At 35.9% G+C, this 20490-nt stretch overlaps 1 protein-coding gene across 1 annotated transcript in view; it reads right to left on the bottom strand.

Annotated features, from left to right (window-relative positions):
• Positions 1–20490, bottom strand: part of UMAD1 (UBAP1-MVB12-associated (UMA) domain containing 1) — a 239010-nt gene that overhangs the window by 115492 nt on the left and 103028 nt on the right. The gene's annotated exons all lie outside the window — the stretch shown is intronic.

The following is a 20490-nucleotide window of genomic DNA, read 5'->3' as shown; positions in this document are numbered from 1 at the left end:
CAGATACATAGAGTAAACTGATGAGAGGCCAGATATGAGTGAAGGAACTTGATATTTTTGATCAGTGAGATGTTGTCCCCACTGGCATAAGGAGAAAGCTGTATATTTGTCAGATTTGGGAAGGGAAGACTAAAAACAGGACTTCAATAATTTAAGTGTGTGAACACTTAAAGACAACTTAAGACAATACCTTATTTTCTATGTCCTTTAAAAAAAAAAAAAGAATGATATTAAGAATTACAGCAGAGGTGTCACCAGCAGTAGGCAGTGACAGCTGAAGTACAAACATGATCAGAGCTAAGATACAGCAGGTATATACAGGGAAGGAAGTGCTTTCAAAAGAAACAGCAGGCCAGTTTTGGAGATCAGAAGTAAAACAGTCAAAGAAATTCTAGAAGCCAAGATCAAAAAGGGTGCTTAGAGAAAGGGCAGGGTACCCTGGCAAAGACATCAGAATGGTTCTTGAGTATATACACTGAATCACATATTGTAAACAAGAGGCAGAGTAATTGGACCAGTATAGACAACATTAAAAATATGACCTCATTGTTAAAATACACTGCTTCCAATTAATTCTGGCACTGTTACCTAATGGAGTTCCTCATACAGTCCAAACTTACCTCAAGTGATCCAGCTCCCATCACTGCCTTCAGATGTTACTTCACTATCTGCATAATTGGCCTAGGTATTGAGAACTGCCTGTGAACAAGTTCACACTACTCTCACCTTCCATAGTCTCAGCTTCATCTAAACAAATGTGTCTTCCAACAAGTTGCTTATATCCACTGTAGAACTTCATATTGCTTTACTACTTAACCAAAGATATCTTATTTTTAAAAATTATTTTTATTACATTAAATCCTTCCCTATTCTAAGAACTGCAGCTTCTATTCTTTCAGCACTCAATATATTGATAGCTACGGGTCTGGACATTCTTAAGTTGATGTAAGACAAATGTGGTCTTAATACTGACACTTGTAAGAGATTTCTGCTTCCCTGCTTTATTGTAATGAGCTTGCAAGATGACCCCCCAGATGTCAACGGCTCTTTGTGACTGCCATATCACACCGCAACCTCATATCTGCTTTGCTGTCTGATAGCACCTGACTCCCTTTCATTACTATTAAGCATTGTCTCTCATTAAATATCTATTTCAATTATTTGCTCTTACATGTATTAGCTTGCATTTTCTTAGGCTGAATCTCACTATTTCCTATGACATTTCTAAACCTTTTTGGCATCTTCTTTTCTACTGCTATTTGAAATGCTTCCCAATTTACTATCATTTCTAAAACTAGTTGACATACTTCATTTCCAATTTTAGATTTTTAATGAAAATGCAAAGGAAAACCAGATAATATATCTTCCTAGAGGCTGTATTATTTCATCTTAGAATGAATTTAAGTAAAAGCTGTAAATCATTATGCTATTAAGTCAAGTAAACCTGAACTGTTTACTTATTACATAAATGACTCTACTATTTTTGTAACTAATTTTGCAGTTTTAGTAGAGATGGGGTTTCTCCATGTTGGTCAGGCTGGTCTCAAACTCCCGACCTCAGGTGATCCACCAGCCTCAGCCTCCCAAAGTGCTGGGATTACAGGCGTAAGCCACCATGCCCGGCCTAAATTTCAATCTTAAATATATTTAAATTTTTAAAATTCAAACGTCTTTGTTACTCCAATGACTGTAAAAATGTCATTGGCTTTGCATGTTCTCATTTATAAATGAGAGCTAAACATTGAGCACACATGGACATAAATACGGGAATGACAGACACTGTGGTCTACTGGGGATGGAGGAGGGAGGAGAATGTGGGCTGAAGAACCATCTATTGAGTACTATGGTCACTACCCAGGTGATGGGATCCATACCCCAAACCTTAGCATTATGCAATAGTCCCATATAACAAACTTGCACATGCACCCCTTGTATCTAAAATACAGGCTAAAATTTAATTGAAGAAAAAGTAATAAAGAAATAATTTTAAAATGTCATTGGCTTTAAGTAAATAAAAAGCACTTCAATTAAATATCAATTATCCATATTTAATATTTTAGATACTACCTATGTTTATGACAGTAATATACATTTTTCCCTACTAGGCTGTTTATAACTTGTTTCCAATGCTCAAAACAGTTAAAAATATAATTTGGCTAGAGAATTTCAGGATATCTATTTCCTAAATACTAGGTTTACATAAACACAAAACTCCTGTTTTATATCATTGTTTATTTAATATCACTCTAATATTCTCTATTTTCTTTTAAGAGTGCTGACTTAAAAGCATTTAAAAAAATCAAACCTGCTAAAATTAATGTTATTCAATGCATTTTAAATTAATGTGCTTTCAACTCACGAGGGCTTCGATGAAAACAAATTCTAATCCAACCCAGGAAAGTGGAGTTAAGTGTGCAATTTAGGAAAGAAATATGGCAAGTCCACATACGTGACTCAGTCTTCAAGCGATGTTTACATCACTCTAAGACAGGGAATCCTGTCTCTGTCTGCACTATATTATGACCCTTGTCATCGCCTGCCCTGGAGCAGTTGCATATGCATCTACTCCCACTAAGCAAGTCTCTCTTGAATGGCAGAAGCAAACGAAACCTTTGTAATTTCCATGAGGCATCCCATAGCAATTTGCACAAAGCAGCCACACAATCAGTGTTAAGTTATCAGAAGAGCAAAGTTCTTGACTTTGCCTTAACACACAAGACCCATGAAAAATGACAGGAAAAGTAACTTACACACATGGGGTGGGGTTAGTGGTAGTGGTGGTAAGAATGTTAGCAAGAAACCTCGAATGAAAATATTAAAATGTGTTGTGACTTAATCAGTCGCTGATGTACTTAAACAAGAGTCAAGATTTTTTTTTAAGTAACTTTTCATACTTCCCAAGTTAGAAGCTGGGGAAGCTTCATTATTTTGTTTGAAAGTTCTCCGAATTAGACACACCCATATGACACAGCCAATGTAAATAATTTGTTCTCCTGGTGTTGCCACTGCTGAACAATGATGAACGGATCAACAGTACAGATATTCCCCAAGGAAGAGTGACCTATTGTGTAAAAAATACATTCCAAAACAAGGAACTGTATTTAGGATAGGTTTCTACTTTCTGAATTCTGGCACACCCTTAGTCCCTAACTGCCTATAAATCAGTCTCCTGAAAAACCTGCAACTGATTTTTCAAAAGCAATGCAATTCAATTCAACAAACATTTATTGAGCGCCCACTGTATAAAAAAGCACAAGAATGGAAACCTGAGGGAAAAGGGCCTGCAAAGGAGATGGATAAGAAGCAACGTTCAGAATAGAAGGAAAAGATACAGAAGAGAGAGGTGTATGAAATGCAAAAGAGGAGCTGGTCAACATTCTCAGATGTCACAAAGGGGGAAAGCTGAGATTCTAGAAGAATAGGTATCAAAATTCTTACTGAGTAAATGCAAACAATTGGGATCAATAAATAATAAAATGAGTGTCTTTCCATGTAAAGAATGATTCTGCCTTATAAATCTATTCCCCAATAATAAGTTCTAGTTGATTAATGTCACTACTAACCTCCCTACCATCCAAACTTGAGATTTCTTCCTTTGCCTTTTAATAACAAATGTGATCCGTTACCAAGTCCTATTACTTGCACCCACAAAATTAGGGTCCCAGGCATGGTAACGCAGGCTGTGTACTGCACAAGGATGTGAAAAGGGGAGGAGCATTGAAACCAAAGACATATCCTTAATAATTTTCCAGCAGATGGCAGTCAAGTGTCTTATTCTAATAAACATATTACAACAATTTTCTAACAGATGGAGGTAAAATGTCTTAAAGAAGTGGTACTTTTTTTTTTTTTTTTTGAGTTAGGTCTCACTTTTATCACCCAGGATGGAGTACAGTGACACGATCACTGTATCCTTGACCTCCTGGGCTCTGGTGAGTCTCCCAAATCAGCCTCCCGAGTAGCTGGGACCACAGGCACATACCACCATATTGGCTAATTTTTTGTATACTTTGTAGAGACAGGGTTTTACCGTGTTGTCTGAGCTGAACTTGAATTCCTGGGTTCAAGCAGTATGCCCACCTGGCCTCCCAAAGTACTAGGATTACAGGCGTAAGCCACCGTGCCCAGCTAGGGGGACCTTTTTTTAATTCACAAAATGTGCTATGTAGGTCAGTGGTGGCCCTGCCCACAGTATTTCCCATCTATTCTCTAGCCTTCATTCTGGCTGCAGCTACCACAAATATGATTCACATAATATCTTGCAATAGCTTCCAAACTGATCCCCTAATTTCTCCATACTTCAGTCCATCCCAGAAGCATTTGAAAAAATTCCCAAAAGTAGTGTTTTGCTAGTATAACTTTTCAAAAAATCTTCAGTGGTACTGTTATTTTTTTCAGTCTCACATTCAAGGCCCTTCATAGCATGTCCTTAACCTTCTCTTTTAGTCTGTTCTTTCACTGTTCCCAAGAGGTGCCCTACACCTAGCTGAACCTAATTACTCTCTACCTTACATATGTCCTGTCCTTCCCTGCCTTGCTATCTTTGTTTATGTCATTTCCTCTGCCTCGAATGCTCTCCAAACTCAGTCTTCCTGCCATAAGTGCTAAATTACATTCAGTAGTATATTCCGAGGAGAGGTTTTTGGATGACTTAATATTGTCTTCAGCAAGCATCTGAAGAAAAATCCCCTCACTTTGGCTTTGGTTGGTATTCCAGTTATCTATTGGTGTATAACAAACTATTTACAACTCAAGACAATGATTATTATTTTTTTTTTGTATTTTTTTTGTATTTTTAGTAGAGACAGGGTTTCACCGTGTTAGCCAGGATGGTTATTTTTATTATATCTCACAACTCTGTGAGTCAAAAATTAGGGCAGAGCTTGAGCATTTCTTCTGTTCTGTGTAGTGATGTTAGAGGTTGCTCTAGGGTACTGGTAGTCAGAAAACAGTTGAAGGACAACGTCACTCACATTTGGTAGAATGGCTAGAAAGTTGGGTTCAGCTGGGAATGTCAACCAGATCATCTATACACATGCCTCTACAGCATGATGGCCTCAAGCTGGTTGGACTTCTAAAATGGTGGCTCCGGGCTCCAAGAGCAAGTGTTCCAGCAAACAAAGCAGAAGTCACATGGCCTTTTGCAACTGACCCTTGTAAGCCAGGGTCTCTTTGGCCATATTCTATTGACTGAGGCAGTCATCAGCTTATCCAGATTCAAGAGGAGGGGGCGTCGACACAACTTTTCAATGGGAGAGTGTCAAAGAATATGCAGCCATGTTCTAACACTGCCTAAGTTAGGGTAGAAGGGGGATAATATGGCAGACTTTCTCCCAGAAAGGTCTGAGCCACTTCTCTTACTGTTCCCTGAATATGTCACCGTCTTATACTTTTTCCCCTCGTATATCTTTCCTCTGCCTGGAAAGCATCTCCATTCCTCCTTCTTCCCTACAAGCATGTCTAATTGTCATACACCTTTAATGTCTTTATCCCTAAAGGACCAGCTTAAATTTGCCTTCCTCCAAGACTCCTTTCTAGATCCTTTCAGTCAGTTTTAATCTCTTGTTTCAGGTTCCCTAGTACTTTTTCTTCATGATAGTACTTTTCCTATTTATAGTTTTACATTAGATTTTCGTTTATGTATGAAGCAAAAAAGAGAGAAAGGCAAAAAGAAAAATAGAATGCTGTAAGCCTGTGGCCTTGTAAATTCTCAGTCAAGTTTAAAGAGGGCGCAAAATGCTCGATGTAACCAGACTCTTCTGGAATCAAGTAGAGGGCTTGAGTCCTATGTCCAGGCTGATGCCGGATGAAGGTGACCCAGCACATGTAGACAACATACTTTAAAATATGTTATTTATATGTTTATTCTAAATTAATAGCAGTTGTAATTCTTATAGATTCCAGGAAATATAAACAAACTTGGAGAGAAGGAAGGTTTAGTGTCTTGTGTCCTGCTTAATGATAGTTTCTAATACTACATACACTTTTGTCCTCAAAAATGTTCAAAATGGAACTTTCCCATGTCAGAGTAAAATCCATATCTGGCATAATCTACTGAAGAGATATACTAATGGGCCTGTGAGGTAATACAAACAACAAAAGCCAGTAATTCAAGCTATCCAGTTTAAATAACCATATAAGAAGTGCAATTTTGAGCTAGAAAAGATCTAGTTCAATCTTATGATGAAAAATCTGAGGCCCACAGATGTGACTAGTCCCCAAAGAATTCATTTTCTGTATAAAAACAAACACAACAAAACCAAAGCTACAAAGATCTGTGAAGCAAGATATGTACAAAAACTTCTGTGGCAGTATTGTCTCAAACAGGGTGAGGAGAGAAAACGTGTCCATAAATGCCCACTACTCGGAGAAAGGATAAACTGTAGTATCTTCATACAAAGAAATATGACACAGTAGTCAAAATTAATGAACTGGAGCTACAAATATCAACACGCATAAATATGAAAAATGCAACATTGAATAAGAAGGCAAATTGCAGAATACAAAGAAAATGAGAAGACTTATATAAAATGTTTAAGTAAGTAAAACGGTACTATAAATAGGTTGGAATTACACACCATATATGGTAAAAGTATAAGAAAATGGCATGGGAATGAATGGCTTCTTCAATGGGGGCTGAAGGTGTACAGAGGCAGCTTCCACAGTATCCACCCACTATGTTTTCTTTCTAAAGCTGGATGGTAGGTACGTGGATGTTGGTTGTATTATACTTTATAACTTTTATAAAGCTTATTATATAATAAAATTTAAAGATAAAAAGATTGGTAAAAACAGCTTTTACACTTTCTTAAGATCTTCACTATAAAAATTCAGCATAAACAGAGGGAAATAAAGATTAGGCAGTCTACATAGGGAATGATTCAAGACCACTGGGCTATGTGAGAAAAAGGAAAAGCAAAGATGCCTCTAGTTCTCAAAATAAGGTAAGAAAAACAAACCAAAAATCCAGCCAAGGCCAAACGCGGTGGCTCATGCCCGTAATCATAGCACACTGGGAGGCTGAGGTAGAAAGACTGCTTGAGCCCAGGAGTTCAAGACCAGCCTGGTCAACATAGGGAGAACCCTGTCTCTAATTAAAAATAATAATTAAATTTAAATAATTAAATAATTTAAAAAAAAACCCAAACAAGCAAGCACATTTTAAAAATCTTAAATAAACCACATCCCAGATTCCTCCCTCAACTTTCGCATTTCTGTTTTATGAGTGAACCCTACCCCAAAACTTCCACTCTAGACAAACCATAAGAATATAGGATCAAACACAACACAACACAGAACCCTGCTGCAGCCTCTGGAATGGTGGCGGGAGTGGAACCAACAGCATAACTAAGACTTAGTGGGCATATATTACATACCAGGCATTGAAAGCTTTGAGCTTTTTCTGCATTCTCTACTTAATCCACACAACATCCCTAAACGTGGGAATTGCTACCACGCTCATTTCAGAGAAGCTAAAGACATTGTCAAGGCCCCACAGCTAGCAAGTGGTGGAACCAGGAGGCTAGCCAGATCCAGATAATAATCAACATGCTTTTCTGTCTATCTAAAATGAGAATGACCAAATATCTGTAAATTAACTCTTCAAAAAAGTTACCTCATTTACATCTGGCTCCAAAGCATGTTTAATGAGATTAAAGTAGCTTTACTTTGGTAGTATAAGTATTTCTCCTTCTGCAACACAGCACAAAGAACTTTATTTTATAGATCACTCTCTTAAAAACAACACCTGTACTACGGTTCACATGGTTGTCAAGGTTTAAAAATGAATACAAATAATAACAAAAGCAATTCCAAGGGGAATGTTTCTTTTGAGAGACAGGATTAGATGGAAACATTCTAAAAAATGAGAAAAGGAACGCCATCTGGAATAATTTTATTTTCTCACATCTTGGATACCTCAAATTGTGAAAAAATGTGAAAATAAAGGATCAGGAAGTCTTGAAGTTGAAGAGTCTCAACATCTCAGAATCCAAGATGACACCTTGAATACATAATATAATTGATAGTTGCTTATGAATGGATACTCTCTCTGGATTTTTCTCCTTTTACTAACAACTAACACATTTACGTCATTCATCTGTTAATAAAAGTAGTAACTCATGTCTCAAAGAAAGGCAAAATCCCATTCATTTAAAACAAAGAAGGAGCATATTAGTTTACCACAAAACAGATCAATGTGTAGCTATTCTATCAAAGTGGTACTTCCCTTTCAGGCAAGCAGGTACCACACACTGTAGCAGTGCCAAAGACTCCCAGGAAAACTGGGCAACATCAAAGCCTGAGGTCTTCAACCCTGGCTGCCCAGTAGAATCACCCAGACTTTAAGGAATTCTGAGCAGACTGTAACTCTACATATGATTGGTAAAACAGTGTAAGTGTCTAGCAGATTACATAAGAGAATATTTTCTTGATCATGGGGGAGGTGAAGATCACTTGCACAGCAGAAAGTGCTAACCAAAAGGGAAACAGATTGAGAAACTTAACATTAAAATTAAAAAACTTTTTAACGAGAGACATCTAGTAAAAAGCAACCCATGATGTGGGAGACAATAGTGACCAGAGCATTCATCAAAGAACAGAGTAAGGGGCTTGGAGCTGCTGTAGCCATCTTGCCACCAGAAAGGGGCAGCTGGTCTGAAGATGAGGCTTGCACACAAAGAATAAGATCCTGGGCCATCTTTGGAACCTTAAATCAAGATATGCCCAAAGTCAGTCCAACTCGTGGACTGTTTGGTTATATGTGTCAACAGATGCCCTTTTTCATTTAAGCCAGGATAAGCTAGATTTTCTGTCACTTTCTTCATAAATAATCGCAAACAATACTCAGTTCAGACCCACTCACACTTTAATTCTCAACTCTCTGGGCACATTAACAAGCTTTTTTTGGTCAATTCACCCGGTGTAAATCCCCATGTCCTCAAGTCTGATTTCCTGATAACTCCAAACTGGGGTGGTTACTTGCCTGATCTTACACAGAAAAGGCTATCTTCATTTTCCAACAACTATCTTTACCCTTTGGGGTCCGACTTCACACTATGCCTAGTTTTAGCATTTAGTCTGATATCACTTCATAGTCCTTTCTTTCTGATTAAGTCTCCCTATTTCTTGAGTCCCCCACTCCCAGGGCTCAAAGCTCTAACAAACACTACTTATTCCAAGCAATGTAGTTCACTTGTTTATTCATTTGTTCATCTAAAACATTTATTTAGTGATAAGTGTGTGTCAATCCATATATTTATAACCATCACCATATCTTATATAATAATCCCTTGAGATTTCAAATAATCATTAAAACTTCTAAAATTCTACCTTCTTAACTTTTATGTTTAAATAGCTCATGGGAGTCTGCCTTGCACTAGTGGCACTGGGATGCTAACATTACATACACACTTAGCCAGCATGTTTTTAGTAGTCATTGCTTAATTTTAAAAATGGTTTCTTAACTTGTAACCACTCGGATTTTTTTTTAAATCTTAAATTTTTCCGCAAAACTCTCCTTGACTTTTAATGTACTTGGAAACCATTTTGGAGTGTCTTTGCCAATACAAAAGCCTTTTCTTTAAGCCTGGCATAGGCTGGACTGTAGTGAGTGGCATAAAGAGGAAGCAGAGAGATTTTTCTCCTTTTGCACACTAAGTTTTTAAAAAGTACCACCAGACGTGAAAGAGAAAATTTAGACTCTGAATTCTGAAATTCAATCTAGCAAGAAAGAGGCAACAAATTCTTAAGACATAGTATACTTCAGCTATCTGCCATAACACCATTTCCTCTTGTAAATGAGCTCTTGATTAGAGAAAGTCTGCATCATTTTTTACTACAGTGAACAAGGTTTATATTACTTCAGTGAGTGCTATTGGGAAGGAAAAATGGGGTGTCTTTAAAAGGAACTGGTGGTCAAATAAATGAGACACTAAACAAGACCTTAAATTTTGTACATGGAAAGTCTCTGCTTTACTAAATAACATTTCTGATGGATTTTTTAAAGAATAAAATATTTGTGTCTAACCCTGATATTACAGATTAATAGCTGTCCAACATAGCCTGAACTGAGCAAAATAGCAGTGAGAAAACAGATCAAGGCAGGCATTCGATGTGGAGTGAAGACTTGGAATTTGATTTTGAGATAGATTTGAAGCCACCGGAGGGTTGTGAACAAAGGAGTGACATGATCTCACCTACACTTAAATTAAAAAGAAACACCCCAGCAGCTGTATGAAAAAAGACTATAAAAACAGAAGAGAATATTATACTGCTAATAACTAAATGAAATAAATCTGTAAGTTGCTGTGAAAAGATGTGCAATCATATGGCTAAGTTGAAAAGCTAAGATGCAGAGTATGATCTTGTTTGTGGAAAAAAATATGTATATACACAGACACACCACATGTACACATACTGCAGTGATGTCCTTTGGATTTTAGAAAATTTACAGCTGAAAAAAATAAATCCACATACCCCAGTTGTTTTAAATATACTTAGAAGTTTTCCAATAATGGAATTATTCATTTTAAATATAAACTGAATTAAAATTAAACCTTAATGAAATGAAAATTTAAAAATCAGTACATGTGTTACATTTCAAGTTCTCCATAGCTACATGTGGCTGGTTAGTGCACACCACCCTACTGAACAAAGCAGATCTAAACAACTGTAAAACATACATAAGGAAAGCTACCCATTTGACGAGGGATTAATAACCAGAATATATAAGGAGTTCAAACAACTCTGTAGGAAATAAAACTAATAATCTGATTTAAAAATGGGCAAACAATTTGATTAGCTATTTCTCAAAAGAAGACATGCAAATGTCAAACAGGCACATTAAAATGTGCTCAACATCACTGATCATCAGAGAAACGCAAACAAAAATTACAATAAGATATCATGTCACCTGAGTTAAAATGGCTTATATTCACAAGACAGGCAATTACAAATGCTAGAGAGGATGTGGAGAAAAGGGAACCCCTGTACACTTTTTGTTTTGTTTTGTTTTTTTCTTTCTTTTTTGAGATGGAGTCTCGCTCTTGTCGCCCAGGCTGGAGTGCAATGGCGTGATCTTGGCTCACTGCAACTCTGCCTCCCAGGTTCAAGTGATTCTCCTGCCCCAGCCTCCTGAGTAGCTGTGATTACAGGCGCCCACCACCACACCCGGCTAATTTTTTGTATTTTTAGTAGAGACAGGGTTTCACCATGTTGGTCAAGCTGGTCTCGAACTCCTGACCTCAGGTGATCCACCCATCTGGGCCTCCCAAAATGCTGGGATTACAGGAATGAGCCACTGCACTGGGCCCGTACACTGTTGGTGGGAATGTGAATTAGTACAACCTCTATGGAGAACCTTTTGCAGGTATCTCAAAAAACTAAAAACAGAGCTACCATATGATCCAGCAATCTGACTGCTGGGTATATACCCAAAGGAAGGAAAATCAGTATATTGAAGAGATATCTGCACTGCCATATTTGTTACAGCACTGTTCACAAGAGCCAAGATGTGGAAACAACCTAAGCACCCATCAACAGATGAACGGATAGTGAAAACGTGGTATTTATACACAGTGGAGTACGATTCAGCCATAAGAAAGAATGACATCCAGTTATTTGTGACAACATGGATAGAACTGGAAGTCATTATGTTAAGTGAAATAAGCCAGGCATAGAAAGACAAACATCGCATGCTCTCACTTATTCATGGGATCTCAAAATCAAAACAATTGAACTTATGGAAATAGAGAGTAGAAGAATGGTTACCAGAGGCAAGGAAGAGTAGTGGGGAGTTGGGGGGATTGATGGGGATGGTTAATGGGTACCAAAAATAATAGAACGAACATGACCAAGTATTTGACAACACAACAGAGTGACTATAGTGAACAATAATTTAATTGTAAATTTTAAAATAACTAGAGTAGAACTGAATTGTTCGTAACACAAAGGATAAATGCTTGAGAGGATGGATACCCCATTTTCCGTGATGTGATTATTACACAATGTATGCCTGTATCAAAACATCTCATGTACTCCATAAATATATACACCTACTATGTACCCACAAAAATTAAAATAAATAAAAAGATGATGTTACAACAATTTTAAAAAATACATAAAGAAGGTTAAGTATTTTCTTCTTGGGATTACAAATGAGGGTGGAGTAGGGGTCTTTTACTTCTCACTTTATGCCTTCTGGAATATGTATGCTACATAATAAATATATTTTTTCATGTTTAAAACCATTAACTACAGACCAGGGTGGATCCAGGTTGTAGGGTATCTCAACCTTATGCAACTTTTCTAGACTTTTTAAAGAAAAAGAATACAAAATTATGAATAAAAAATTAGAAGAGAAAGTGGAAGTATATTTAGAACAGAAAAATTACAAATTTTAAATAGCTGAAAATAAACATCATGAAATTCAGAAAAATACCATCCTATTTTTATTTATCCAACAAACCTCTATAATGTTTTTTCTAAAATTTTTGATTATGCATATTTTGACAAATAACAATTTTATAATACAATTTTCTACATATAAAATTAAAAAATAATTTGGTATCTCTTCTAATTATGCTATAAAAAGAATTTTTAGAAATATGTGTTGAGGAAAGCTTCTTTTCACTTCACAACTCATGTTGGGTTTTTAGGATCATTGTAAAATTTGGGAAAACTTTCATAAATTTTTTTTCATTTATGAGTTGCAAAATTTCAGGGTATTTCAAAGTTTCATATGTGGCAACTAATCTATATACTCTTTGAATTGAAGATACTCCTTAATTATAAAGCTCATTATAGTTACATATTATGACATTTTATGTTGTCTTTCTCGATATGTATTTTGTGGTTAAATCAAGAGAAACTTAAGTGTTTCCCTAGTGTATTCATATGATTCACTCTTTTTTATTAACTAAGTTTTCAAGTAGTCTATCAAGCCTGTTGATTATCTCTCTTAGAAACTTTTCTTTTCAATGAATTACTGCTTTTGCTATAATCTATTTTTTTACAACATGCTTTTTGATATCAAATAATTTCTACTTATTTCATCATTCATCTTTGTTGCTTTAGTTTTATGTTCCATTATCTAAATTATCTCAGTTCTTTAATAAATAAGTGCAAAAATGGGAAAATAACCCTATGTGCCTAAATTAGGAGTCTATAATTTCTCACTTGTGTTATTGAAATGTTTCAAACTATCTTTCAAACTATAGTTTAAAGTTGTATATTCTCAACTCAATTTCCCTTTAGCCAGATCTGATAAATGCCTGTGATCATTCCAAAGCAATCCCATGTGAGGAAATGTGATAGAAGGACGGTCAGAGTAGAAAAGAGATAGCAGTGTTAATTAATTATGCTTAAATACCTTTAAATTCTTCAAATTTTGCAAAACCATATGCTCATGTGAACACATTGCTAGAGGTCCTCACAGAGCCTTGGAGGAGGTCTGTGCAAGTCAGAGGTCCTGAAACCTAAATCCCAGTAAATTCACTCCTGGTAAATTTGCCTCTGATTACAGGTAAACAGAGCAGTTAGAAGATCCAACTAAAGCCAAAGGTCCTTGGCTCAAGCCCAGGAGGAGCTGGGTGTTTGTCCCCACCTGTCCCTCCACCCTCATATATAACATTCAATTTCAGGGTGACATATGCTTATAGGAAGTGTTAGTGCAAAGTCTAATTTACTTTCCCTGACTTTTCCACATTGTAAAGCTAGAATTGCTTACATTCCTCATTTTTGCCAAAATTGAGATTCACACCGGTTGAAATCTTAGTTAACCAAAAATCTCTAACTTATCAGAAATTTCTTCAGTTTCAGTTTCACCAATCTATTGTTTCCATTGGCACATCTAGTCTCTCTCTCTTTACAATTCTTGAAACTTTATCCCTAGTTTAACATACCAACTCTAAAAGTTTTATTTGCCCCACACATTCATTAAAATTATCTCTCATTTATAAAATATGGGCCAAAATCATGATACGTATAATTGGGGAGAGATATAGTCATCGACAGAGCTCAATACTGTACTTCATAAGCTGAAGTAATGTAACTGGTGGTATAACACAGAAAACAATAATGACAGCATTGTATTCACATTGCTCAGCTATATACACAAAGAGAAGCCTGCATAATATCAAATGGATAAATAAAGTAGAAGTCTCGACTGGCTTTTAACAGTTAAAGCTGGTTTTCAGTTTCTCTTTACAATTCATCTTGTATTTTTAATATAGGGAATTTCAAGGTATTATGGGGTCATTACTTCTTATTAAACACTTTATTGACACTGTTTGCTATCTCTATTTACCCTTTCTTACTTTTAAATCCAGCAATAGGATTCGAACAATTATTGCTTTCACCAAATTCTGAAACATCTCAAAAATACATACAGTTAAGGGCACTCTGCAGCCAAACTGACTGGGTTTATATCTCAGCTCCGCCATGTTCCAGGTGTGTGATTTTGAGTGAGTTACTTAACCTCTCTGTGCCTCATTTATCTTATTTGTAAAATGGGGATAAAATAATGCCTACCTCATAAGGATGCTAGTGAGGATTACATGAATTCATGTTTGTAACTACTTAGAACAGTGCCTTACCCACAGTAGTGTTGTATACGTGTTTGTTAAATATAAGAAAAATATGTAACCATGTATAATGTAAAATGGGCAGTCATTAAAGAAGCTATAATCAAGAAATCAGGTAGTTATTCTAATTTGAGTGGAGTTTTACTATTTTCCATCAAGTACTGTACATTTCAAACTGCCAAAGATAATTAGTTCAAATTTAAAAGCACAAACACATTTCTGGACCAAATAAACAATTTGTACATTATCAATACTATATCTATCTCTGATCATGAGGAAGTCAAAGACTGACAAGCAGCTTAGCAGAGCCTGATGTATGTGAAATGGACTCTAGCTGGGCAGCTTTCAGGAAGTTATTTAATTTTTTGGAAACTCCGTTTCCAGATTTGGGCAAATGGGTACAAATACTACCTAAACTTCTTAAGATATTAGTTAAAATTACATTATATAAGACATATATAAAGAGCTAGTATGTAGTAGAAGATACTTAATAAATAGAAGTTATTATAATTGCAATTGACCATAATTCTATTTTGCTAATATTCCTCTTTATATATTATACCTTACATTATAGACAACTGCCTCTCACCATTCTAGCAGTATAATTAAGAATATTTATCTTCCCTATTCACTTTTGTTAAGATGTCAAACATAATCAATGTCTGACCTTGTCTTGGACTGAGACTGAATAACATTGGTGAAAGAGATCCTTCATGGATATTTATGAATGCAAATGTGACACATAACGTCCTTTCATTAGTAGTTACATTATTAAAAGTTTTACAGAACTTAGATAAACTATCCTGGAAAATAATAATCTTATCTTGGATGTTTTCTGTGTAATAAATGTTTCAATTTATACCACCTTTTATGAGAACATACAAAAATCTCAATATATGCTATTTTATAAATCTTTTCATCATGTCTACATATTAGATCACAGCAAATATCAATGCCCAGTTTTATTTTAGAGAAATATGAGAGTAAAGATTTATGACTTGCCCCCCTAAGCATGCCAAGAGGGGAATTCACATAATTTCTCACTTTTCTGAAGGAAGCCTTTGCAACCAGTACTGAGAACACTGTAAAATTAAGTACTGGAAGCTAAAATATTCTATAAGCCATGAAAAAAACGCTTACCCACTCCCATTCCTGGAAAATGCATTAACTAATGTTCCTCAAATATTTTTCCTTGGATTAGGCAGAAACAGTTCAAACCCACAGAAGACACATAGCTTTCACGTGGAATATTGGCTATTAAAGTGTGCACTGCTGGAAAGTAATTAAACCCCACTGTACTCTCACTTAGGTGAGATTATAAAAACCTAGAAAAGAGTCCTTCAAGGAAAATGTGTCAAAACCATTTAAATTAATTTAGCCCATCAAATTTCACTCTATTTATTGTGGAATTGTTGCAGTTATTTTAACATTAAAAATAAGTAACTGATAAATTGAATTTGTTATGGAATCCCCCACAAACCTGTCCTCAAATCTATTATAAAACACCAATACCAAGTATGGAAAGGCTCATGCTAAAAAATTTGAAAACATTATCAAGGGAAGTTTTTTTAAGCAAATACAGAAATCAATGCAATGCAATCGCACTGATCTGGGCGAAGAAGAGCCCACAGTAAAAGAAAATCATGCGTAATAGGATATCTCTAGCACAGCAAGAAAAAGAGGGATAAAAGAGGGAATTAGGAGTGTGAGAAGTTTGGCAGTTCTTAGATTTACTGATGACCCTGTCTGGCTGATAGAGCTAAATCCTAAAGTATCCTTCTGATAAATATTACATTATTTTCCCCAAATTTTTGCTCCTAAAAATAAAAGAATTTTTAAAATTTTTATATATACAAATATATATACACATGTCTATAAATGTACTACTCACCCCCAAAGAACAACATGATAAATCGTATTTTAACAGAAATGAAGGTAATAGATGGGAATTTGGTAAATGTGTAAATCAGCATTATGATTATATTATTAATATTAATGTACCACCACAGGAAAATGTTGATAACCTTGCTGTAAATGTAAATCTAAGCCAAAAATAAGTCCTTCCTCACTTGCTCCCCTCAAAAAATTACAGCAGCTCTAACAATAAGATGTTGATTAATTTATATTCCAATCTGGGAATGGTTAGTTCTGTGGCAGAAGCAGATTTCAAAATATCACTGTTAGTCTGCATATTTCTAGAAATCTTTATTTTATAAATGCATATTGAATTTATATGTTATAATTTATGGAATATAATTTGGCTTAAGGAATTATTATATTATAATTTTATGACATAAACAATTACATAATAAAAAGTAAATAATAAAACATATAACTTTATAAAATAAAATATATAGGCTGGGCATGGTGGCTCACGCCTGTAATCCCAGCACTTCGGGAGGCCGAGGCGGGCGGATCATGAGGTCAAGAGATCGAGACCATCCTGGCCAACATGGTGAAACCCTGTCTCTACTAAAAATACGAAAAAAAATTAGCTGGGTATGGTGGCAAGCCCCTGTAGTCCCAGCTACTCAGGAGGCTGAGGCAGGAGAATCGCTTGAACCCGGGAGGCAGAGGTACAGTGAGCCGAGATCGTGCCACTGTACACCAGTCTGAACACAGAGCAAGACTCTGTCTCAAAAAACAAAACAAGAAACATATAATATATAATCATAAAACATATACTTTATTAGATGATTATGCATTGTTTTCCTACTTTTTTGGTTTAGAAATGGCACATTATCTAATAATTCAAGGATTTAGATTTAATTTCTATACATTTTCCCCAAAACACAGGCAAAACTCTTTTCCTTTAAGGAACATTATTTGTTAAACTGAAAATAATGAAGACTAAGTTTTCCATTAAATGGAGAAATAAGGAAACCTAGCAAGTAACAATGAAGATTTCCCATTTCCTGAAACCCTGACCTAAGGGGCTCAATGCTAGAGATGAAAGGACCAAAAACCTCAATGTCTGCTCTGTTTTGAGTTACTCCTCTGGCAGCCTCCTCGGCAGTTTCAATTGCCTAAAAGGCTTATTATTTCTTGGAAAAAATATACTTCATAATTACTAAGTATCACGATAACCTAAGATTTGACGCTTTCTGACTGTCACTGTAATGGAAAGAGAGCCATCCTCTACTACTCTGTGACCTTGACCAAGTCACTGCATATCTTTGAGTCTTGGTTTTCCTCATCCATGAACCAAGATGAAAACATTTGCCCTGCCTTGTTCTAGGGATTTCTGAAAGGATCTAATAAAGTAGCACGTATGAAATGCTCTATGATATAGCAAGTGTTAAACAAATGAGGTGCCATTAACAGTTACAAGAATAATACTGATTACCTAATTAAATTAAATATACTTAACTATAGTGGGGCCTTTTGAAACTCTCTCGTTTAAACAATTTCTGTTCTCCTGTAGCAACTCCAAAACAATACTAGGATTTATTCCTTCCTATTATTTAGGGGAAAGTCTTCATGGCCTAATGGCTAAAGTATCTCATTACTATTTCTCACCATGCACTTGAAGGCAACTTTGCCTACTTAACAATAAACATCATTTCTAATTAGATGTATGAAGTGCCTAAAATAAACATGGCAATAACTTCCAATAACAGTTCACACACACACACACACACACACAGACACACACACACACACACACAAACATGCACTCTACTTAAAAGAAATATAAACATTTAAAAAAAATCTTTTATATCTATAGGGCCTTAATACCTGAAGATAGCAATAAGAAAGAGGATTGTATGTGTAAACTGTGCCAAAGCCAATAATAAGGCATTCTCAAGTTGTGTTTGAAATTCTTTAAATAAGGTGGCCTTTTTAGCGAATTAAGATAAACGTGTGAAACATTTGAGGGACAGGGCATTTGGCTGGCATTCTGCCACATTCTGCACCAGATAATTTCAGTTGCTGCTATTTGTCTCATATGTTTTTTATTCTTCCTCTAGGGAAGTCAAAGCCTTTTCACTTCCAGGCAAATTTTACTGTAGCTCTGGTAACTACTTTACAAGGTGATAAGCATTCACAAGAGGCTTTTATTAGGCCAGTAGCTAAGGCAAAAACTACATGCACATATTTAAGCAACATGTGTGAAATGAAAGACTTTAAACGTGTATGAGTTCCAAGTTAGCACACTAAAACTGCTTATCTAATGAAAAGGCTGGGGATAAGAGGAAGGAGCATTTTTAAATAGTCTAAAATGCAATTATAAAATTGTATATTTTCTTTGCCTTCAACTCAACATATCAGGTTGTTTAATTAACTATATCATTTCCTGCATTTGCTAACCCATTGCTCTATTTTGCCCATTTGCCCAAAGTGCTTCCCTCTATCATTTTCCCAACTGATTTTGCAAAGTTAGAACAGTACACTGTGTTTTACCATGTTTCTCTTACTCAGCTCCACACACAGTGAGCCAAAGAAGTACAGTACAAACTCTATGGTGCATGCAAACTATGAGAGCAACTAAGCATTTAAATACGAGAACATTAATTAAGACGCAAGGTTTAACAGTACTACGCTAATTGGAGAGGAAAAAAAGACCATCAGAAAGGCACCAATTGGCTGAGTGTGGTGCCACATGCCTGTAGTTCTAGCTACTCAGGGGGCTGAGGTGGGAGGATCTCTTGAGCCCAGAAGTTTGAGGGTGCAGTGAGCCATGAAAAGGTAAGTCTTGGTCCCAGACAGACCTGGATAAGGAAAGAGAAAAGAAACAGCCCAGGAAAAGACAAGAATAAGGAACCAATGTAAACTTCCAGGGCCCAGAGAGACTGAGCAAAGAGCTCCAATGAGGGGGAATGGAAAGAAAATGTGGGGAAACAGACCATTTGTCATTGTACTAGACTACTTTTTACAGACCACGAAGTAAAATATACTCAGTGATGTTCGAGTCTCCTTCTATGATCTGCAACTTAATATCATAAATCTAATAAAATAAACTCTCCTTGGTTTATAAAGACAGTGATTTTCCTGACAACTCAACTTTGCCTGACCTGTTCGCTTGACTATAAGCTTACTGAGAATGGGTTCCATCTTATATTTATTCCCAAAAGTTGATCACAGTGTCTAGTACATTAGTATATACCAAAATAAATGCTTCCTGAATTCTACAGCACAGAGCCAAGGGGTAAGAAATGGACTTGGCCAGCACAGAGGCCTTTCTCAGTTTATCACTGATAGGCACGTCCCATAAGGAGTTCAGAGTTTCCCAAAATAAAGTCATGATATAATTAAAAATCAGAGAGAAGCAACAGTAGAATCTCAGAAAGAAAGTACAGCTGACCCTTGAACAACACAGGTTTGAATTGCAGGAGTACACTATACATGTATTTTCTTCCCCCTCTGCCACTCCTGAGACAGCAAGACCAACCTCCCCTCTTCCTCATCCTCTTCACCCTACTCACAGTGAAGATGACAAGAATGAAGACCTTTATGATGATCCACTTCCACTTAATGAATAGTAAGTATAGTTCCTCTTCTCTATGTTTTTCTTAATAACATCTTTTTTTCTCTAGATTGCCTTATTGTAAGAATATAGATTATAAAACATATGCCATACAAAGTATGTGTTAATAGACTGTTTACGTTATCAGTAAGACTTCCAGTCAACAGTAGGCTATTAGTAGTTTAAGTTTTGGGGGAGTCAAAACTTATACACAGATTTCCCACTGTGCACAGGGGTCAGTGCCCCTAACTCCCATGTTGTAAGGGTCAACTGTATTATGAGAAGACAACCTACAGAATGGGAAAAAATATTTGCAAATCATGTATATCTGGTAAAAGGCTTGTATCTAAACTATATAAAGAACTCTTACAATTCAATAATAAAAAGACAAATAATATGACTTAAAAATAAACAAAATATCTGAATAGACATTTATACAGT

Source organism: Nomascus leucogenys, chromosome 11 (assembly GCF_006542625.1).
Source record: "Nomascus leucogenys isolate Asia chromosome 11, Asia_NLE_v1, whole genome shotgun sequence".
Classification (NCBI taxonomy): Eukaryota; Metazoa; Chordata; class Mammalia; order Primates; family Hylobatidae; genus Nomascus; species Nomascus leucogenys.
This window is presented reverse-complemented; position numbering and strand designations above follow the sequence as displayed.